Source organism: Microcaecilia unicolor, chromosome 6, assembly GCF_901765095.1.
Source record: "Microcaecilia unicolor chromosome 6, aMicUni1.1, whole genome shotgun sequence".
Classification (NCBI taxonomy): domain Eukaryota; kingdom Metazoa; phylum Chordata; class Amphibia; order Gymnophiona; family Siphonopidae; genus Microcaecilia; species Microcaecilia unicolor.
In genome coordinates this window covers 82,742,508-82,766,267 of record NC_044036.1, presented here as the reverse complement: position 1 = coordinate 82,766,267, position 23,760 = coordinate 82,742,508, and the positions used below count along the sequence as shown (strand labels likewise).

The 23,760-nt window shown below is 46.7% G+C and overlaps 1 protein-coding gene across 3 annotated transcripts in view; it reads left to right on the top strand.

Moving 5' to 3' along the window:
• Positions 1 to 23,760, top strand: part of C6H1orf21 (chromosome 6 C1orf21 homolog) — a 461,362-nt gene that overhangs the window by 296,026 nt on the left and 141,576 nt on the right. The window lies entirely within an intron of this gene.

Sequence of the window (23,760 nt, the reverse complement as noted above, 5' to 3'; positions counted from 1 at the left end):
CAAGATCATACACCTGCACAAGGCTGGAATGGGCTACAAAACCATCAGTAAGACGCTGGGCGAGAAGGAGACAACTGTTTGTGCCATAGTAAGAAAATGGAAGAAGTACAAAATGACTGTCAATCGACAAAGATCTGGGGCTCCACGCAAAATCTCACCTCGTGGGGTATCCTTGATCATGAGGAAGGTTAGAAATCAGCCTACAACTACAAGGGGGGAACTTGTCAATGATCTCAAGGCAGCTGGGACCACTGTCACCACGAAAACCATTGGTAACACATTACGACATAACGGATTGCAATCCTGCAGTGCCCGCAAGGTCCCCCTGCTCCGGAAGGCACATGTGACGGCCCGTCTGAAGTTTGCCAGTGAACACCTGGATGATGCCGAGAGTGATTGGGAGAAGGTGCTGTGGTCAGATGAGACAAAAATTGAGCTCTTTGGCATGAACTCAACTCGCCGTGTTTGGAGGAAGAGAAATGCTGCCTATGACCCAAAGAACACCGTCCCCACTGTCAAGCATGGAGGTGGAAATGTTATGTTTTGGGGGTGTTTCTCTGCTAAGGGCACAGGACTACTTCACCGCATCAATGGGAGAATGGATGGGGCCATGTACCGTACAATTCTGAGTGACAACCTCCTTCCCTCTGCCAGGGCCTTAAAAATGGGTCGTGGCTGGGTCTTCCAGCACGACAATGACCCAAAACATACAGCCAAGGCAACAAAGGAGTGGCTCAGGAAGAAGCACATTAGGGTCATGGAGTGGCCTAGCCAGTCACCAGACCTTAATCCCATTGAAAACTTATGGAGAGAGCTGAAGCTGCGAGTTGCCAAGCGACAGCCCAGAACTCTTAATGATTTAGAGATGATCTGCAAAGAGGAGTGGACCAAAATTCCTCCTGACATGTGTGCAAACCAGGGGCGTATCTGCGTGGGGCCTGAGGGGCCTGGGCCCCCGCAGATTTTGCCCTGGACCCCCCTACCGCCATCAACTCTCCCCCGCTGCCGTTCTTACTTTTGCTGGCGGGGGACCCCAACCCCCGCCAGCCGAGGTGTGCTTCCACCTGCCGCTGCCGTAAAAACATCTTCTTCAGCCGGCGGGGGACCCCAAACCCCCGCCAGCCGCCCCGCGGTGTTTGAAATTCATCTTCGGCCTCCGTGGCCGTGCTGCTGTGATAGGCGCTGTTGAAATCCACTTCGGAGTCTGACGTCGTTGTACGTTGTACGTGCTGCGACGTCAGACTCCGAAGTGGATTTCAACAGCGCCTATCACAGCAGCACGGCCACGGAGGCCGAAGATGAATTTCAAACACCGCGGGGTGGCTGGCGGGGGTTTGGGGTCCCCTGCCGGCTGAAGAAGATGTTTTTACGGCAGCGGCAGGTGGAAGCACACCTCGGCTGGCGGGGGTTGGGGTCCCCCGCCAGCAAAAGTAAGAACGGCAGCGGGGGAGGGTTGGCGGCGGGAGGGGGGTGGAGAGAGTCACATTGGTGGCGGTGGGGGCTCGGCGGTGGGGGGGGCGGCGGCGGGGGGGGGGGCTAAAATGTGCCCCCTCCCTCTGGCTCTGGCCCCCCTTACCGCCGGAGTCCAGATACGCCCCTGGTGCAAACCTCATCATCAACTACAGAAGACGTCTGACCGCTGTGCTTGCCAACAAGGGTTTTGCCACCAAGTATTAGGTCTTGTTTGCCAGAGGGATTAAATACTTATTTCCCTCTGCAGAATGCAAATAAATTCATATACTTTCCACAATGTGATTTTCCGGATTTAATTTGTGATGTGCTATCTCTCACTGTTACCAATAACCTACCCTTCAATTATGGGCTGCTCATGTCTTTGTCAGTGGGCAAACTTACAAAATCAGCAAGGGATCAAATACTTATTTCCCCCACTGTATATATGCAGTTGTTCCTTTCTGTTCTGTGTGGCTTCCAGCTTATTTGGGTCCAGCCTCTATGAGGCTGCAGTGCTACAAGCCTTTTTTCTCAACTATTGGGGTCACTCCCTATTTTATAACCCCTAGTTAGCCTATCCAGAATTAGTTACACACTTTATGGCCAATCCATAGTTGTCAGTAGGTGAATGATAATGGCTGAAACTCTCTTCTTGCAGGGACTGAATATTGCTCCTCTCCCCCCTCCCCCCCCCCCCACACCTCTGGCAACTAGGCAAGGGAATTTAACCTGGATCTTGCAACACTGCCATTCAATCACAAGATCTGCCCAGCTGTGCTGCTTAAGTGACTGATTCCTCCATTTATGTAAGGTAGCACTCTTAGGGTGTCTTTTACTAAAGGTTAGTTCGAGTTATCTGCAGCCGGGTCCATTTTATTCATATGGGCCCTACTGCAGATAACTCAAGCTAATCTTTAGTAAAAGACCCCCCTCAGACTGTAAAAGGTACCTGACTGCATTTGCATAAAGAATGGTATTGATTCAGACGCCAGCTCTATTGTGTATGAGAATAACATGCATCTGCATAGCGTTTTCCTGCAGTTCTGTGGCTGCTCTAATGAGCTGTAAAGATTTTTCCACTGAATGATGAATCATTTCATATGCTGGTGGTCATTGCTCATATACCGGTAATAAATTCACAGAGGAATGCCTGAAGTGATTTTGCACAGTGAGCGACAATGTATTCTCTGTACTCTGTCATTCTAATTGCTCTGACACTTAACTTGCATTTTCATGTTGAATAAAAAGATCATTTCTAGAAGATAAGTCAGCCAGTGCTTTTCTGAAGATGTTTTGTGCTATCTCCATACCATCCGGATGTGGAAAAAGCCTCTGGAGTTGTTGTTACGTTCTGCTTTTCTGAAGTGAACTCAAAATGTGTCTAGGAAAGGAGTAGATCATGCATTCATCTCTGGGTCTGGCTGTAGATATGAACTGAAATCTCTAATGCTTCTTAGACACACACAGTAAGTGCATTGCAGTGCTGTGACTGGACATCACATTACAGAGCTGGGGATATATTGTGGCATTCTGACTACATTATATTATAGAGCTGAGGGTATGTTGCAGTGCGGCGACTGCACATGACGTTCTAGAGCTGAGGGTGTGTTGCAGTGCGGCGACTGCACATGACATTCTAGAGCTGAGGGTGTGTTGCAGTGCGGCGACTGCACATGACATTCTAGAGCTAAGGGTATATTGCTGTGCGGTGACTGCACATTACATTACAGTGCTAGGGGTGTATTGAGTGGGATGACTATACATTGCATTATAGAGTTGGGGGGTATTGCAGTATGATGATTGCACATTACACTACAGAGCTATAGGTTTATTGAGTGGGATGAGCTTGGAGGTATATTGAAGTGCAGTGACTACACATTATAGAGCTTGGGGTGTAATGCAGTTCTGTGTGTACACATCAAGGGAGTAATTCTGGTTTAAATGTGTTTATGAAAGATTTGCAAAAAAAAAAAATGAACAGGACAATTGACTGACTTGACTTACTTATAACATTATTTGGGATAAAGATAACAGAGAAAACTGGTCACATAGAGCTGGGGGTATATTGCCGTGGTATGACTGCATTATAGAGCTGAGGTATATTACGTTGTGGTGAATGTAAATGCTTGTGAAATTTTGGAGTCTAAGGACCAGTGTTCATGTTTCTGGTTTGCTGTGTGTTCCGTGTGTGTAGGGTTGTATATATAGACACGCATGTACAAATGTCAGCACTCTTTCTATAGAGTTGTGATGTTTACAGCAATCTTTGGTGTACATGGCACCCAAGTGAAGAAATGGGATCTTCATTCTTTTTTTAAGCATCTGACAAAGGGACCCAGCACATTAAAATGTTTTTTCTTTTAACTCAGGATAGTAAAGTACAGTGCTTGCCAGGGTGAGCTTCACTGCCCCAATCACAAGCCAATTGTCTTCATTCATTTTGTAAGCTGGGGCCACTTTGGATTCTAATGAGCTGAAGGAGAGCCACCAAATATTTTCCTATGCAGGCCCATGATACTCAGTGTGTGTCTATGACATCCATTCCCACCATTCCAACTTCAGTCTTTACTGGGGGTTCTTAAGGTTGTGAGCATTTCCAAATACATTCTCTTTTGTCTGTTGAGAAATGCCTTGTCCATGAAACATGCGGCTCTTCCCCCCATTCACTTTCCCCTTTCTGTCCTGAACCTGGATAGAGAGGTAGAGTAGCAGAAAAAAACAAAACAGAAAGATAATGGGGCCACCCCAGAGGTTTCCAAGGGCCGCCATTGGCCCCAGGCCTTGCATTGAACAAAAACCGCTTTTAGCTATTGGTAGCAGCACCACCAGCCATATTGCTGCTTTTTGTGAAACGATTCCTAGTGGCTGAACAGGTAATGTTGGAAATCTAAACTGTTTTGTGGCCAAAGTTAAGTGTCCAGAGAGGGGTGGGGGGTGGGCATTCCAAAGGCTGCATCATTGAGACATAGAATTTACGGGGTCGATATTGAGCTGGCGGCGCTCATCTTTTTACTGACCTCTGTCAGCATTATGCCTGGAAATTTAGTGCAGGGCCATGTCCGGGCTCCGGTATTGAATTTCTGGGTTTACAGAACCAGCTAAACTATAGGTGATATTCAGCACTTAACCGGTTATGAGTTGCTACATAAAGATAGGACTGATTTTTATGCGGTCCTATTTATGGGTTACCTTGGCCACTGTTCCATCTAAAAACTGCGCAGCGTTTGATAAGAGGCTACGCAGCAGTTCTTGCCCACTGCGCAGCCAGCAGCACCAGGAGCTGCTCCGACTACTTTGCCACCCTCCACCGCTGCTGCTGCTGCTTTCCCAAACCAGCAATAGTGGCAAAACAAGAGACTGCTATTGTGGGACCTCACTTTATCTACCCATGACTGGGGGGTCTGCCCTCTCTAGGGACACCTCACCTCTTGTTCCGGGTCAGAGCCAGCAATCGTGGATATATACAGTGAAGTCCTGCAATCTCTGTCTTTTGTTTTGCTGCTGCTGGTTTGGGAAAGCAGCGGAGGGTGGCAGGGGACAGATTCTGGATGGAAGTGGGGAGGAGAGGGGGCAGGCGCTGGAACGAAGAGGGGAGAGAGGAGCAGGCCCTGGACAGAAGTAGGGAGGAGAGGGAAGGAAGTGATGTCACCACAGGGAATGGCAGCCTAGGAAGAATGCTTCGGGCAGAAATCAGCTAGACTCTTGCTGCCACCAGGCTACTTTTGCATTCTTTGGTCCCATATTATTTGGCTAACCCTAGAGCTCACTTGGATATGAGTGGTGTGAACAAAGCAGTTGATTTGTCTAGCTTTGCTTATTCCAGGGCGGCAGGACCTAGTGCCACGTAGAGCAATTGACTACGATGGTGCAGCTTCCATCCCAACCTATAAACTCACTAGATCTGTTTGTATTAGGGGAGGAACCTGCTGAGCCTTCAGGGGAGCCGCTGAGAGAAATTCGTGAGTGACTCTGGGAGATAAAAACTGATATTAAAGTGGTCCGGAGGAGTTGGTCACGCTGGGAGCGGATTTGCATTCTGATATAGTGGAGCTTGGGTGACGGATGGAAGAAGCAGAGTAGCACCAACAAGCATACTGAAGCACTTACAACTGTAGACACTCAGCCTCAGGATCTTCGGGCCGCAGACCTTACTATTATAGACAAATTGGAAGACTTGGAGAACCGTAGTGGGCGCCAAAATCTGCATTTTTGTGGAGTACCAGAAACTCCTGCCTATTTAGACTGTGATGATGTGGTATAATCAATATCAGGGGCCCTTCTGGGTATGGATGGCTCCACCATATTGTTGGATACAGCACATTGGGCACTGGAGACATCCCGTGCTAATAAACCAAAAGACATAGAGGTGTATTTTCAAAGCACTTATACTTACAAAGTTCCACAGTAACCTATGGAACTTTATAAGTCTAAGTGCTTTGAAAATGAGCCGCATAGTGTCCTGCTTTACAAACTATAAGGTCAAACAACAAGTTTTGCAATTGGTCAGGAAAGCAAATAATTTTACCTGGGACTCATCCCATAGAGATTTATCAAGATCTCACAGTAGCCACACTAAAGCATTGAGCAGAGTTGCACCCTCTTACCCTACACCTTTGAGTGGAAGGCTTTCCATATAAGTGGTGTTACCCATTTGCTCTACAAAGATAGGACGCTATATCAAATATGGAAAGATATTGGAAGCTCAGCAGCTTTTCCCAGGGGTCAGGGATCCTGCACCAGGGCAACAACCTCCTGCTTGGAAGAACACTAAGGGGATATCAGGTTGTCCAAAATGGCATAGGGCCAGTAAAGGCGATGGTCGTTTGAAAAACGACAAACCAACTGGAATGTCTACAACTGGATCACTTTTTCTTAGAATTATTTTTCAAGCTTTTTGCTGGTGAGAGACTGGTGCATCTGAATGGGACCTTGGAGTTCTAGATTTGCGCCTCTCTTTGATTGGCTTTGTGAATTTGGTTACAAAACGATTTCATGTTATTCCTGGTTTGCCAACTGTTATGTTACTTTTCTGTATATGATATGTGATGAAAACTTATGGTTTAGAGCTACCTGGTGCCTTTGATTTTCATATTGGGGGGGCCCTGTTCTAGGGTTGCACTTCTGCTTAATGGTGGGCTTTTCTATGAGAGGGTAGCCTGTTGCATTTATGGTTATATGGGGGAGGGGGGGTATGCAGCAGCAGGAGTTTGGGGAAGGGGTTGTTATATGGGGGACTTGGAAATCATCTAGGTAGCTAGGGTATGTGTGCAAAGACGGAGGGAAGATAGATTTGGGATATCATCGTCTTTACTGTTCAACTATGAATATTCAGACCAATGGCTCTACTTTTGTTTTTACTCTTGTTTGAGTTATGGGCAAAATAACGCTACTCAGTTATAAGTGAGGGGCTTGAATTCAGCGATGAAAAGACAACTTTTATTTAAAGAATAAGAGAGAACTGAGGCATCAGTAGCATTTATTCAAGAAGCACATTTATTACTGGCTCATGAGAAATATTGTTCTCATAAATACTCGCTGCTGTGTTTTGCCTCTAACACATTGCAACGGAAAACTAGAGGGGTTCTGATAGTGTTTTCTATTAAGCAACCTTGGGTAATTAATAAAGTGGTTAAAGACAACGAAGGGAGATATTTGCTTTTGGTGGTCATCTTGGGAACTGTAGTTTTTACCTTAATGTGTATGCACCCAGGTGATGACATAAGTACATAAGTATTACCACACTGAGACAGACCAAAGGTCCATCAAGCCCAGTATCCTGTTTCCAACAGTGGCCAATCCAGGTCACAAATGCCTGGCAAGATCCCAGAAAAGCTTAATACGTTTTATGATGCTTATCCCAGAAATAATAATAATGGTCTATGGACTTTTCTTTTCGGAAGCCGTCCAGACCCCTTTTAAAACCCCACAAAGCTAACCGCCTTTACCACATTCTCTGGCAACGAATTCCAGAGTTTAATTACATGTTGAGTGAAGAAAACGTTTCTCCAATTCATATTAAATTTACTACTTTGTAGCTTCATTGCATGCCCCCTAGTCCTAGTATATTACAAACAATTCACGTCTACTCGTTCTACTCCACTCATTATTTTATACACCTCTATCATATCATTTATTTATTATTATTTTTTTATTTGGTTACATTTGTACCCCGCACTTTCCCACTCATGGCAGGCTCCCACTAGCCATCTCTTCTCCAAGCTGAAGAGCCCTATATGCTTCAGCCTTTCCTCATAGGGAAGACGTCCCATCCCCTTTATCATTTTTGTCGCCCTTCTCTGTACCTTTTCTAATTTCACTATATCTTTTTTGAGATGCGGTGACCAGAATTGAACACAGTATTGGAGGTGTGGTCACACCATGGACTGATACAAAGGCATTATAACGTCCTCACTTTTGTTTTCCATTCTATTTGCTTTCTTAGTTGCCGCAGTACACTGAGCAGAGTATTTCAACGTATCAACAACAATGCCAAGATCCCGTTCTTGGTCGGTGACTCCTAACGTGGAATCTTGCATTACATAGCTATAGTTCAGGTTCCTCTTTCCCATATGCATCACTTTGCACTTGCTCACATTAAACGTCATCTGCCATTTAGACGCCCAGTCTCATAAGGTCCTCTTGTAATTTTTCACAATCCTTTTGCAATTTAACAACTTTGCATAACTTTGTGTTGTCAGCAAATTTAATTACCTCACTAGTTACTCCCATCTCTAAATCATTTATAAATATGACCAGGGATCTTTTGTATAATCCTTGAATCAGCTGCTTCTAAAACATGTACAAGGTAGTTTATTAATAGGAGGCGTTTTTAATCTTACTATGAATCCAGATTTAAGACAATTCTTCAACGCTTTAAGGCTTTTATATCTCGCTGGGGATTGGTGGATTTGTGGAGGAATTTTTTCCAGTGGAGAAGGAGTACACCTATTTCTCCTAGGTATATAATTCCCATTCCCGAATTGATTATTGGCTTGGGTATCTATCTATCCAGAAGCAGGCAATAGGCCTTCAGATATGGCCATGGAGCTGGTCCGATCATTCATTTTTGCAATTAGATCTCTATTCTGAGTTGGAGCAGGGAAGTGTTAGATATTGGCGTCTTAATGATGAAATTCTACTAACACCTGATAATGTGGGCCAGTGGAAAAGGATCTTTTAGAATATATCCAATATAAATAAATAAATGACAATGAGGAAGTAGATCCTCTAACTCCATGGGAGGGGCATAAGGCTGTTGCAAGGGCTAAAATAATAGCTTTGCAGGCCCATCTAAAGAAACAGAAGGAGCAAGTGGAACTGGACCTCCATAAACAGATGGCCACATTAGAATCTGAAGCCAAGAAGCAGGGGGCGGCTCCTCAGGTGGGGGATGACCTCCATGCCGTCCTGATGGAGCTCTGTGCGCTACAACTTGCAGATGTAGCGACTAAACTGTAACAGGTGCAGCAGACGCACTATAAATTTAAAAATAAAGCAAACAGATTACTGGCTCAAATTATAACAGAGAGTGGCACAGTCCTATGCAAGCTCCATTAGGAATGCTAATGGGGATCTCCATACTTTGACCCAGATATTTGAACTGCCTTTACTGACTACTATAAGTGGTTGTATGCCTCGGATAGCTCTCCCACTGAGGAGGACATGCAATCTTATTTGTCCACTCTTAATATTCCAAAGATTTTGGTCCATGAGAATGACACTCTCAGGCTTATTTTTGAAAGAGAAGGGCGCCCATCTTCCAACACAAAGTGGGAGATGGGCATCCTTCTCTCAGGGTCGCCCAAATCTGCATAATCGAAAGCTGATTTTGAGTGCCCTCAACTGCTTTCCGTCGCGGGGACGACCAAAGTTCCCAGGGGCGTGTCGGAGGTGTAGCGAAGGCGGGACTGTGGCGTGCTTAACAGATGGGCGTCCTCGGTTTCCATTATCACCGAAAACTGGGGACGACCATCTCTAAGGATGACCATTTCTAAGGTCGACCTAAATGTTGGGATTTGGGCGTCCCCGACAGTATTATGTCCCTCCACATCTCATTCAATTGAGTTAGAGGAAATTACATAATTAAACATTTGCATACCAATAAGGCCCCTGGACCTGATGAGTTCACTAAAATACTAAGTGTCTTAGGAAATATTTGGCTCCATTACTTCTACACACTTTTAATTTTCTTGAATCCCAGGGATAAATGGCAGCTTCATGGAGGCTAGCGGCTATCATGGTTCTCTCCAAGCCTGGGAAAGGTCCTCTGCTTTGTGCCCCTTATAGGCCTATATCCCTTTTGAACACCGATTATAAAATCTTCTCCAAAATATTGGCTAGCTGAGTCCAATGTGTGTTACCTTCCCTGATACATGAAGACCAATCCAGGTTTGTGGTCAGACGACAAACGCATGACAATATTGGCAGGCCATCCATCTTATCCAGCAAGCTCACCTCACTCAAATGCAAATGGTATTCCCGTCACTGGATGCTGAAAAGGCATTTGACAGGGTTCATTGTCCCTTTTTTGTTTGCCATAATGCGTAAAATTGGGTTTGCCAGTCGCTTTCTTGTTTGGCTATCTCCATTATTGTTTGCTATGGTAATAGAGCCTTCCATATCATCAAGCTGATCAATCCATAGACTGGTGGGTTGTGTCCATCTACCAGCAGGTGGAGATAGAGAGCAAACTTTTGCCTCCCTATATGTGGTCATGTGCTGCCGGAAACTTCTCAGTATGTTCTCTATCTCAGCAGGTGGTGGTCACACACAGCAGCAGCTCTGGCTAGGCCTCCAAGCCTAATCCTTAGGTTTTGTTGAGGCCTGGGGTTGAGGGCTCTTTTGAGCAAGTGCAAACCTGGTGGTGCCAGGTCCCTCCTTTTCTCCCCCCTCCCGCTGGCTCCGTTTAAAAAAAAAAAAAAAAAAAAATTTTTAAACGTCTTTAAAGGCGTTTAATTCGACGTTTCTTTAAACGTTCATTGCAGCTACTCACTGGGACACCAGTTCGTTACAGCTCGGAGCGGCAAGCAGGTAATTTTACCTTTTTATAGCGGGCAGGGGGTTCCCCGATTCTTCTCCTCGTGGCATATGGCGTCGGAGGGCGAGGGCGCAAAGGGTCGCTCCCCGGATCGCTGGAGCGCTTCTAGAGGGGATGCGGGGGTTTTACAACCTGATTCGCCCTTGATGGGTGACAGTTTAGTGACCGATGAATGTCCCGGTCGTTCCTCCGGCGTGGCGGTTTTTTCCCGCCATAAACGCCCATCCCCCGCTCCTCGCCTCCGCCATCTTGGCCGGCCACGCGGCTCGGACGGCTTCTTCGTGGGCCGCCCTTGAGGTTGGAGACATTAATGCCATGAACGCCCTTAATTTGGGCGACGGCACAAGCGGCTAAAGTTAAGCGCCGTTCTTCCCGCGCGGCTCCTTCGCGGAGTTTCGCGCCGGACGCCATTTTGGATGCGCAGCATGTCTCTCCCCCGCTATTGCGAGCGCCGGTTGAGAGTGCGTCTAGGGCTGTTGCCCAGGCTGCGGAAGTGCACAGTCTGGGGGGTTTCTCCCCCGAGTTTGTTTTGCTGCTGCATCAGGCTTTCCTCATGCAAAACGCTGCCCCTGCTCACTCTTCTGATAAGAGGTTGAGGTTCCCAGAGGTAAACGCCCTCGGGTTGATTTCCAGGCCTTGGAGGACTTTGTCTCCTCCGATGTAGATGAGGGCAGCGTGTCTGAGGTCTCCCAACGGTCCTTTGCGGATTCCTTGGAGGAGATAGATCCCCGCTCGGATGGAGCGGATGACCCCTCTGCAGCGCGGCTTTTTAGCCCAGAGGATTTGCCCAACCTGTTGTTACAGGCCATGGACACTTTGAAGATTTCCTCTCCGGAGGACGTCTCTCCCTCAGCCCCTGTTGGCTCTGCCATTATGCTGGGGACGAAGCGCCCGCCTAGATCCTTCCACGTGCATGATGCCATGCACACCTTAATTGCGGCTCAATGGGATGTCCCGGAAACGAGCCTTAAAGTGGCTAGGGCTATGTCCCGCCTCTATCCTTTGGCTGTGAGTGAACGTGAGGCCTATCTGTGGCCTACCGTGGATTCTTTAATCACTGCGGTGACTAAGAAAACGGCGTTGCCGGTGGAAGGTGGCACGGCCCTAAAGGACGCCCAAGACAGAAGATTGGAGGCGGCCTTAAGGTCGTCCTTTGAGGCAGCTGCTTTAAGTTTGCAGGCCTCAGTTTGCGGCTCCTATGTGGCCAGGGCGTGCCTGACTATGGTGCAGCGGGCTTCCCCCTCGGATCTTTCCTTGAGGGCTGATTGGCCGGCCCTGGAATCGGGCTTAGCCTATTTGGCAGACTTGCTGTATGATGTCTTGAGAGCCTCAGATAAAGGCATGGCTCAGACAGTCTCTGCGCGGCGGTGGCTTTGGCTGAAACATTGGTCTGCTGACCACGCCTCTAAATCCCGCCTGGCTAGATTGCCTTTTAAAGGCAAGCTGCTCTTTGGGGTCGAGCGGGACAAAATCGTGACCGATCTCGGCACGTCTAAGGGCAAGAAATTACCAGAGGTCAGGGCTCGGGCTAGTACTCGTCCCGGTACCTCCAGAGGACGGTTGCTGGAAGCCCGTCGGTACCGCCCGGGCAAGTCGGGTTCCTCTGCCCCCTCTTCCTTCAAGAGGAATTTCTCCCCCAAGCAGCATTCTTTTCGCAGAGACCGCCGTCCCGGAGGTGCTCCCTCCGGTCCTCCCCCAGGGTCTCGTACCCAATGACGGGGCCTTGGTCCACGCCCCAGTGCAGATTGGAGGACGGCTGTCCTCGTTTCTGGGCGAGTGGACCACTATAACTTCAGACGCGTGGGTGCTGGAAGTCATCAGAGACGGCTACAAGCTAGAGTTCTGCCAACCCTTAAGAGACGGGTTTGTACTCTCTCCCTGCAAGTCTCCGGTCAAGCTGTGGCAGTGCAGCAGACCTTGGACAACCTGATCCGCCTGGGTGCGGTCGTTCCGGTGCCAAAAAAATCAGATTGGCAAGGGACGTTACTCCATTTACTTTGTGGTTCCAAAGAAAGGAGGTTCTGTCCGGCCTATCCTCGACCTCAAAGGGGTCAATCGGGCCTGGAAAGTGAGGCACTTTCGCATGGAGACTCTCCGCTCTGTTATAGCGGCAGTGAAGGCAGGAGAGTTCTTGGCTTCCTTGGACATCAAGGAAGCGTACCTGCATATTCCCATCTGGCCTCCTCTCCAACGCTTTCTGCGTTTTACAGTCCTGAGACGACACTTCCAGTTCAGAGCCCTCCCTTTCGGGTTGGCTACTGCTCCGCGGACCTTTTCCAAAGTAATGGGGGTCATAGCGGCCTTCCTGCTAAAGGAAGGAGTACAAGTCCATCCTTATCTGGACGACTGGTTGATCCGAGCCCCCTCTTATGCAGAGTGTGGCAAAGCTATGGACCGGGTAGTTGCTCTTGTGAGCTCCCTGGGATGGATCATCAACTGGAAGAAGAGCCAGCTGCGCCCGACTCAGTCCCTGGAGTATCTGGGAGTTCGATTCGACACCCAAGTGGGCAGAGTGTTCCTGCCAGACAATCGGATTGTCAAGCTTCAGGCTCAGGTGGACTAGTTCCTAGTAGCCTCTCCTATTCGGGCTTGGGACTACGTGCAGCTGTTGGGCTCTATGATGGCCACGATGGAAGTAGTGCCCTGGGCCAGGGCTCATATGAGACCACTACAGCTATCTCTGCTGCTGCGCTGGACTCCGATGTCGGAGGATTATGCTGTGCGCCTTCCCGTGGACCCAGCAGTGCGCAAGGCGCTGAGCTGGTGGACGCAGACAGACAAGTTGTCTGCAGGATTGCCTCTGGTGACCCCGGAGTGGATTGTCGTCACGACAGACGCCTCTTTGATGGGCTGGGGAGCCCACTGCTTGGGAAGGACAGCGCAGGGGCTCTAGTCTCCTGCAGAGGCAAGTGGTCTATCAACCTCCTGGAACTCAGAGCCATTCGGTTGGTGTTATTGGAGTTCATCCCGGTACTGGTGTTGTAGCCTGTACGGGTCCTGTCGGACAATGCCACGGCTGTGGCCTATATCAACCGCCAGGGAGGTACCAAGAGCGCCCCTCTAGCCAAGGAGGCTATGAGTCTTTGCCAGTGGGCGGAAGCGAACCTGGAGCAGCTTTCAGCGGCCCACATTGCCGGAGTCATGAATGTCAAGGCGGACTTTCTCAGTCGCCATACCTTGGAGCCCGGAGAGTGGCAACTATCTGCTCAGGCGTTCTTGGACATCACGAAGCGCTGGGGCCAGCCGAGCCTAGATCTGATGGCGTCATCGGCCAATTGCCAAGTGCCGCGCTTTTTCAGCAGAGGACGGGACCCTCGATCCCTGGGAGTAGATGCTCTTCTCCAACAGTGGCCGACACAAGAGCTCCTCTATGTGTTCCCGCCCTGGCCCATGTTGGGCAGGGTGCTAGACCGGGTGGCAAAGCATCCCGGCAGGGTAATCCTGGTGGGTCCGGATTGGCCCAGACGTCCCTGGTATGCGGACTTGATCAGGCTCTCAGTCGACGATCCTCTGCGGCTGTCAGTGGAGCAGGGCCTGTTACATCAGGGTCCCGTGGTGATGGAGGATCCCTCCCCTTTGGTCTTACGGCCTGGCTATTGAGCGGCAGCGTCTGAGGAAGAAGGGCTTCTCAGACAAGGTCATCGCCACTATGCTGAGAGCGAGGAAGCGCTCTACTTCTACTGCTTACGCCAGGGTTTGGCGTATCTTTGCAGCGTGGTGTGAAGCAGGCTCACTTTCTCCCTTCACTGCTCCAATTTCTTCAGTGTTGGCGTTCCTGCAAGAAGGTCTGGAGAAAGGCCTGTCGCTCAGTTCCCTTAAAGTCCAGGTAGCGGCTCTGGCTTGCTTCAGGGGCCGCCTGAAGGGTGCTTCCCTGGCTTCGCAGCCAGATGTGGTGCGCTTTCTCAAGGGAGTTAATCACCTGCGCCCTCCTCTGCACTCAGTGGTGCCTGCGTGGAATCTCAACCTGGTGCTAAGAGCATTGCAGAAGCCGCCTTTTGAACCCTTGTCGAGGGCATCTCTGAAAGACCTAACGTTGAAAGCAGTCTTTTTGGTGGCTATCACTTCAGCCAGAAGAGTTTCCGAGCTCCAGGCGCTCTCATGTCGAGAGCCTTTTCTGCAGTTCACTGAGGCAGGAGTGACTATTCGCACAGTGCCTTCCTTCCTGCCCAAGATTGTTTCTCGCTTCCATGTGAATCAGCAGCTCTGTCTCCCTTCCTTTCGTAGGGAGGACTACCCAGAGGAGTACTCCGCTCTTGAATATCTGGATGTGAGACGAGTCATCATCAGATACTTGGAAGTGACCAATGATTTCCGGAAATCGGATCATCTGTTTGTCCTGTTTGCAGGTCCTCGTAAGGGTCTGCAGGCTGCTAAGCCTACAGTGGCAAGATGGGTCAAGGAAGCCATTGCAGCGGCTTATGTGGCCGCGGGGAAGGTGCCGCCTATCCAGCTGAAGGCTCACTCCACGAGAGCTCAGGCGGCCTCGATGGCAGAGGCCGGATCCGTCTCCTTGGAAGAGATATGCAAGGCGGCAACGGGGGCTTCGGCTCATACATTCTCCAAGCATTACCGTTTGACTGTGGCTGCACGGGCGGAGGCCCGGTTTGGAGCTTCAGTGTTGAGGTCAGGGATTTCTATGTCCCGCCCTGGGTGAGTACTGCTTCGGTACATCCCACCAGTCTATGGATTGATCAGCTTGATGATATGGAAGGTAAAATTATGTATAATCATACCTGATAATTTTCTTTCCATTAATCATAGCTGATCAATCCATAGCCCCTCCCAGATATCTGTACTGTTTATATTCTGGTTGAATTTAGGTTCAAGTTTAGCCTTCAGTTACTTCAGGAGGACTTCGTGTTCAAGTTCTTCTTTCACTTGGATTCTTCAAGAGTTGAGACGAGTTTGTGTTACAGTGAGCTGCTGCATTCCTCTCCCCTCCGTTTTACGGGGCTGGTTTGAGACATAAATTCTGCCGGCACTCCCTCCCGCTTCGTGCGGCTGTAGGGCAGCTTTGTACCCCTCCCGCTTCGGCGGTGTTAGGGTCAGTCAGCTCCTCCCGCGGTTGCGGTTGCAGGCTAAGCCAGATCCCCCCGCATCGGCGGGTGTGGTGTCCCTCCCCCGCTCCGCGGGGATGAGCTGGACGGATTCCCCTCCCCCACTTGTGTGGGGATGAGCTGGGTTAATTCCCCTCCCCCGTTTCGGCGGTGGTGAGCTGGGCAGAGTGTTCCTTCGTGGGTGTAATTCTCTAAGTGCTGAGTCCTGCGGATGGAGCTTTGATATCGACATACTGAGGAGTTTCCGGCAGCACATGACCACATATAGGGAGGCAAAAGTTTGCTCTCTATCTCCACCTGCTGGTAGATGGACACAACCCACCAGTCTATGGATTGATCAGCTATGATTAATGGAAAGAAAATTATCAGGTATGATTATACATAATTTTACCTTTAGCACTATCAATATGTCAACATCCCAGTATCGGTGGCTTGGGGAGGGGAAGAATATAAGTTACAACGTTTTGCTGATATTCCCCTTGGCAGCCCGACATAATAGCGCTGACAAAATAGCCCTTGACAAATCAGCCTCTAACAAAATGGCCCCTTTCCACAAAATAACCCTTCACAAAATGGCTCCCTAGAGAAAAAAATGCAGTGCCATATTCTGGGCAGCCTGATCGGACCCTTTTGTCAGGGGGCTAATTTGTCAAGGGGTGTATTTTGGGCAGGCCGTTTTGACAGTGGCTGTTATGTCAGGGGCTATTATGTCAGGAGCTTTTTTTTGTTTGGAGCTTTTTTTGTCATTTTGACTATTTTGACTTGGAACCAATCCCCCTTACTCTAACTGATCCACTACAATCTTTACTACATTTAGAAGGGGAGCTGCGGCGCTATGAATCATTGCCTGGTTTTAAAATCAACATGACAAAATCAGAACTTCTTAATATCACTTTGCCCAAGGATTTCATGGCTTTGTTACAGAGGAGGCATCCATATCATTGGGCTTCCAATCACATACGCTATTTGGGGGTGGAATTAACCTCCAAAATTCAGGATCTCTCTGCCACTAATTTCCCTGTCAAATTGGATGAATTCTTTAGCGAGATTAATAGGTGGGAGGGTATCAGTATTTCTTGGCTGGGTAGAATAAATGCTATTAAGATGATGCTTCTCCCAAAATGATTATACTTATTTCTGGTGCCTACATGGAAAGACGTTTCACTATATCTGGAATAAACACCCCCCCCCCCCTCAGGATGCGAGCCCAGGCAGTGTTTCATCTTAAGCAGCAGGATGGGATGGCAGTGCCAAATTTCTTCCTGTGTTATCAAGCTGCACAGCTGTGTATTGTGGTGGAGTGGCTAACACATTCTGCTAAGGCGTGGATTCGAATGGAGCAAAGGTGGATGGGTTTGGTCCCTTTGTGGGCTGTTCCCTGGCTTCCCAAGGCAGAGTTGTTAGTGTCTCGGACAAGTACCTGTGAGTATGGCAGCTCCCCTCCATACCTGGTATGCAGTACAACAGAAGTTTTCCTACTGGACTGTGTTTTTTTGCAAATGGCTATTTGCTATGCTCCAGGATTTAGGGCGGGAAAGGAAGATGGAGTGTATGGTCAATGGGCAGCTAAGGGGCTTACAACTTTGGGTTGTATTTGAGAGGAAGAGGAGCTTTTTTTCTTGAGAAATTGCAGGAGGAATATGGTCTGCCCCCTCACCACCTTTTTAAGTATAGATTAATTAGGGATTATATCGTAAAGCACTGGGGTAACATTGGTTTAGAGGAAACTTTATTGGAAAGGGCACTGAGGGGTGGGACGGGGCGAGGATGTGTTTCACGCCTGTATCAAGCTTTATTATTGGTGCCTCTCCAGTGGATTATTATGTGCACCGTTGGGAACGGGACCTAGGAGTCACTTATGAAAGGAAATGCTGGGATCTCAGTTTTAAGTTTCTACTTAAACCATCAGTAAGTAGCACACTAATTGAAAATGGATACAAAATGTTATATCATTGGTATTATACTCTGCAGAGGTTGCTGCATATCTTTAAACAGGACTTTGCTGGTGTGATTGCGGTATACCGGGGTATATGTACCATATTTGGTGGACTTGTCCTCTTGTTCAACCATACTGGCAATCTGTCCAGTCTTTGATGCAACAGATTTTAGGGGTCACTTATCCTTTAAAGGTGGAGCATTGCTTGCAGCATCATAGACCTGTGGGAATATCTCCTGACCAACACGGATTGGCTATTCACATGTTTACAGCTGCTTGTCTGGCTTTGGCTGCAGCATGGAAGAGCTCTTGGATCCCACCTTGCTCTGTCTATTTGCATAAGGTGGATTACTTCTGCTTGATGGCTGAGCTAACGGCCATTAGGAATGGACAAATTACCACATTCTGTAGTCTGGGACTGTAATTTACGTGGAAATCTAATCCACATTTTTAAGACCAATGACTATTTTGGATCTCCTTCTTTTTCCCTGAAACTGCACTGGACAAATGTGACTATTTATAGAGACCCCATTGGAGAGTGTTTGGGCGGGGATAGGGACAGCGAGTGGGGGTGGGGGTTTGTTCATCATTGTAGATGTTTATAGACCATTTGCTTGTACTTTTGAGTATTTTCAATAAAACCTAATACAAAAAAAAAAAAAAGAAGTAGGGAGGAGAAAGGGGCAGACACTGAATAGAAATGGGGAGGACAAAGGGGCAGATGATGGATGGAAGTGGGGAAGAAAGAGAGGGCAAATGCTAGATGGAACTGGGGAGGAGAGGGGGCAGATGTTGGATGAAAGTGGGGAGGAGAGAAAGGATGCTGGCTGGAAGTAGAGGAGGAGAGGGGGCAAGTGGGGTGGGGAGGCGAGGGAACAGGCACTGGATGGATGTGGAAAGGGGGCAGGCGCTGGATGGAAGTGGGGAGGAGAGAGGGGCAGATGCTGGATGGAAGTGGGGAGGAAAGGGAGGCAGACACTGGATGGAAATGGGGAGGAGAGAGGGATGCAAAGACTGAAAGGAAGTGGAGAGAACAGGGGCAGAGGCTGGAAGAAGTGAGGAGGATAGGGGACCGATACTGGATGGAAGGGGGAGAGAATGAGCAGATGCTAGATGAAAGGAGGAAGAGAAGGAGCAGAGGCTGGATGGAATGGATCAGAAAAAGAGAGCACATGCTGGATGGAAGAAAAAGGGCAGATGCTGGAAGGAAGAGGGAGGGAAGTTGCTACATTTGGGAGGGGAAGAAAGAACAGATGCTAGATGGGGTGGGGAAGAGGATAGAATTAGCGAGAGGCTGGAGAATAAGAGGAAGTGAAATAGGAGAGCCAGAGTGAGAGAATGAGGTGGCAAACTTTAGGTAGACACAGTAAAAAGAGGGAAATTGAGGATTGGGTAGTCAGATAGAATTAAATCTGGAGAGAAGCAGAAAATAGATTGAAGAACGCTGATAGGAAAAGGAGAGAGAAATGACAAATGGGCAGGAAATCCTTGCAAGAGAGAAGAGAAGACAAGCAGAAAGCAGAGACCGGGACAAACACAACTGAAAAAAAGTAAATGGCCAGACAAAAAAAAGGTAGAAAAATTTTTTATTTTTAGTTTAAGATAAAGTAGTGTAGTACTTGTGTTAATAAATAAAAATAGGAAATGGAAATAAGGTGTTATATTTTATTGGACTAATTTTAATACCTTTTTGACTAACTTTCAGAGACCAAAACCCTCCTTCCTCAGGTCAGGATAGGGCAGGATAGCATAACAGCTGTATACTGTCCTGACCTGAGGAAGGATGTTTTGACCTCTGAAACCTAATTGGAAAATGTATTTAGTCCAGTAAAATGGTATCATTTTCCATCTTTTGTTTTATTTGTATTTGTTAATTTTTAATATAGTGATTGGAATATATCAGTTTTTGAAATGTACATATGCTATCATTAATTTTGCACGGTACAGGGGGGGCATGCATCACTGTTTCTCTTTCTCTGGTGTTGCACTGTATGCTGAATCTGGCTTCTTGGGAGTTCAGTTTAATTTTTATTTCTATTTTTAGTTTGTGGTTACTTATTCTATTCTGGGTGATGGTCTGTGCTCTGCATGTGTGAAAGAGATGTGGGGTTTTTGTTGTTAGCATTGACGGCAGGTTCAATCTGTATTAATCTGGCTTGTTTAGTTTTCCAATAGTTATATTGATGTTCTAGGTCTACTGTAGTGTTTGTAGTGCTGTCTTTTCCTAGGTAGGTCCTTGTTGTGCGACTTGTGGAAGTTACTGGTATTATGGTATGTTGGATTTGCTCTGTAGGTACATTTGTAGCGTTTTGTAGTACTTCACACTATACCTTTCTCAGTAATAATCCAAGGCAAGTTACATTCAGGTACTATAGGTATTTTCATGTCACTGGAGGGCTTACAATTTAAGTTTTTTGTATCTGAGGCAATTGAGGGTTAAGTGACTTGTCCAAGATCTCAAGGAGCATCAGTGGGTTTTGAACCCTGGCTTCCCTGGTTTACAGCCAACTGCTCTACTCATTAGGTACAGCCAATACAGATAATGGTATTTCTCAATCTCTTTTAAAGAAACTGCAGACTCTCCAAAACTGTGCTATAAGATTTGTCTGCCATGCTAGTTGCTTTGCCCATGTAACACCTTTGCTTAAAAAATATCACTGACTACTAGTTGAATTCCAGGTTACGTTTAAGATAGTGCATCTCACATTTAAGGCTTTTTGCATGGGATCGCATGTTCATCTACATTTATATACCTTATATACCTCAGTGCACACTGCATTCCCTCAGTGATCGCACGTTGGTTCTGCCTAGCCCACATGTCACCCATTATTAATCTACACTCCATAGTGTTTTCTTTTTTTATAGCACCTGGGCTTTGGAACACGCCGCCCTTGACAGCCCAGGGACAGCTTTCCATCACAAATTTTAAGATTGCTATTAAAACCTGGCTTTTTAACCAGGCATATTTAGATTGATTTGGGGGGGGGGGGTCTTTTGGAGGTTGCAGCCTACCGTGTCCTGTGCAGAATGTTGATTTCGTCTATATTTCTCTGTTGTTGCGAGTGAGTTCTTTCCTATCAAGATTTGTAGTTCCTTTCCATTTTTTGTACTTTATAGATTGTAAACTGCCTTGTCCTGCGCTGTCAACTGAAAGCAGTATAAGTTGGAACTAACTAAATAAATCTGTATTAGCTGTACCTAATGTTTAGTAACTCAACAGCAAACTAAAGGCTAGCAGAACTGAAGCCTGGTGGCCATTTAGCAACCTATCATAAACATTGATAGGTAAATTATTTTATGATTGCTTGTAATTTCAGAATTTCTGTTACAGTACTGCTGAACATTACTGTTCACATGGCCAGTAGGAAGATGCTGGACTGGGGAGCTAGGGCTAACTGACAGCCAACTGTTAAAGTACCTGCATATATTTCCAGAATGCTGTAAATGCTATTCTGTTCAATATGTTGTAGTATTTTGATTTTTTTGGTACATAATGCATACAATGTGTATAATAATCAGTAACATGGGTACTGGGGGAGGCAGCTGGGGTTCAGAAGTGGCCCTACTGCCCCCCCCCCCCCCCCCCGCTTTTTTTAAGTGGTGGTCATACAGGAGGAGCAGTGTTCCCTTTTAGACTGTGCTAAACATCCAGTGTCTGAGAAAAATTCAAACTACAGACATACAAGTAGGGAAAGCATGCAGAGTATGGTCCATGGAATTTTTCCAACCTCCCTGCAAGTGTTTATGTATGCGTTTGCGTGAATGTCTTTGTATGTATCTGTAAGACGTGCTTATAATGTAGTGGAACATTTTTACTCATGTCAACTCAGTCCTTTGCTCACAAAGAAACATTTTTGCTTACATCAGCTTAGAGGGAATATTGACCTTGGCCAATTAAGTGCTTAATCTGCCCCGGAACGCCCCCAAAAACATCTGGTTTTGAGTTAGGCGCTAACCAGATATTTTCAGTAGCACTAACCAGTTAAGTACCACTGAATATGACCGGTTAACCCTGAACAAGTGATTTAATCAGCCAGGAGCCATTTCTGGCTAGTTAAATCACTTTGAATATCGACCCCCCCCCCCCCCCCCATGTGTCCAAGTTGCAAGATTCAGCCATTGACCTTCTAAATTAAATGTGTAGGTGGGCTGTACGTACAGCTGGTATTTCTTGAATTTGGATGTTATACATATATATTCAGTGATGCTGCCTAAATTGATTGCACCACCGAGTATATGATTTGAAACTGTCTTAAGTTAGACATTTGAAATTATACAGTGACCATGCAACTGAATATTGACCTTCTTGTCTTTAACCTTTGTAACCCACTTTCTTCATCAAACTTTGAGAAAACCAAGCTTGCAACCTCACCTCCACCCCGAACCCATCCCTACATGGTTTGTGGCTAGCAAAAGCATTCAACTTGCTTCTCTCCATCATTGCAGCATGTGAGATTATGACTCAGAGTGCACTGACAGGACCGATGTAGGGATTTTGAGCAGGCTCATGCTCACAGTCTGAGGGAACAAGGCTGTAGTGGAGATTGTGTGCAACATTATTGGCAGTAATGCTCTGGAAAGGAGTAGCCTGCAGACCCCTGCTGGCTGCTGATCAGCTGATGAGTGGAGATGGCATAAGGACAGCTGTAGTCTTAGCTCAGGAGTACCATGGACGTAATGCAAGCATGTCAGAGAGAGATTTGAGGGCTGGCCTTCCACAGGAATGTGCTGGAGTCCCAAGAGTTTCTGGAACATCTGCAGTGATTTTCTCGCTCACTCATTTTGTATCTACAAAAGTAACCCTTCTAGGCAGGGGCAGCACAATGGCTTTTTAAGAACATAAGAATAGCCATACAAGATCAGACCAGTGGTCCATGTAGCCCAGTACCCTGCTTCCAACAGTGGCCAATCCAGTTCACAAGTACCTGGCAGAAACCCAATTAGTAGCAACATTCCATGCTTCCAATCCCAGGGCAAGCAACAGCTTCCCTCATGTCCATCTCAATAACAGACTATGGACTTTTCCTCCAGGAACATGTCCAAACCTTTTTTTAAACCCAGATACACTAACCACTGTTACCACATACTCCAGCAGCAAGTTCCAGAGCTTCACTATTCTTTGAGTGAAAAATATTTCCTCTTACATGCTTTAAAAGTATTTTCATGTCATTTCATTGAGTGTCCCCTGGTCTTTGTACTTTTTGAGAGAGTGAAACATCGATTCACTTCTATCCATTCTACACCACTCAGGATTTATAAACCTCAATCATATCCCCCCTCAGCTGTCTCTGAGCTCTCCCCCAGTTCCTGTTTAGTCAATTTTATGTAAATCATATAGAATATAATCATTAATATAGGACATTCCCAAATTGGCCAAAACTCCAACAATAGGTACAGAACAGAAATAGAATGTTTGTTTACAACTCAGCAAACAAACTTTGTTGTCAGATCAGTGACAGCAATACAAAATTCTCCCGCTATCAGACACCGCAAGAAGTAACCCAAAAACTTGCAAATAGACATTCAGAAGCTTACCACACCATAGCAGCAGCAAGTCCAAGAACTCAAGTGCATCAACCCTCTAACTATGAAAAGTCAGCACTACAAATATTTTAGGACACCAGCGATCAAGCTGAACTGCTACACTACAGATTCCTAAATGTTAAAATAATCCTTCACTGTGATTTCACAATGAAAATACAGACCATCACTTAGTTAAAAAAAAAAAAAAAGGCTACAGGTTATAAACAAATAAATAGAAAATTATGAAATGGAAAACCCAAGATACCAGACAGTGAAACACTGAAGAAATAGAAATGCATTTTCTCCTATAGAGAACAAAATACAAGAAATCCACCTTTTCAGAGCTAACATATCTCATTCTCTGAATATTAAAAATCAATTTTTGTGCCTTTGTTACATGACCATTTTGTTTTTCCAATTGTGTTGGCCCTGGTCTCTTTCTTTACCAGTTCTTCTTCTTGGTGTTTTCTAAGTCCTTTTCCAGGATCTTATTTTTGTTTGCTGTTTCTTCTTCCCTTCTTCATTTGTATCTGGATGTCACATTGATCCTTTTCATTTTTTCTTTCCATTTCTGTCATCTGCCTTTTTTTGTACCTATTGGTAGATTTTATTCCTTTTTTTTCTACCTCTTACCATCTTGCGCTTACCTCCTTGGTTCTCCCATTCCTACCTGTGCCTTATTCTTTCCTTTATGCCTCCTATTCCCTGTCTTTCATCCACTTTCTTGTCTCCCATTTCCCCTCAATGTAGTCATT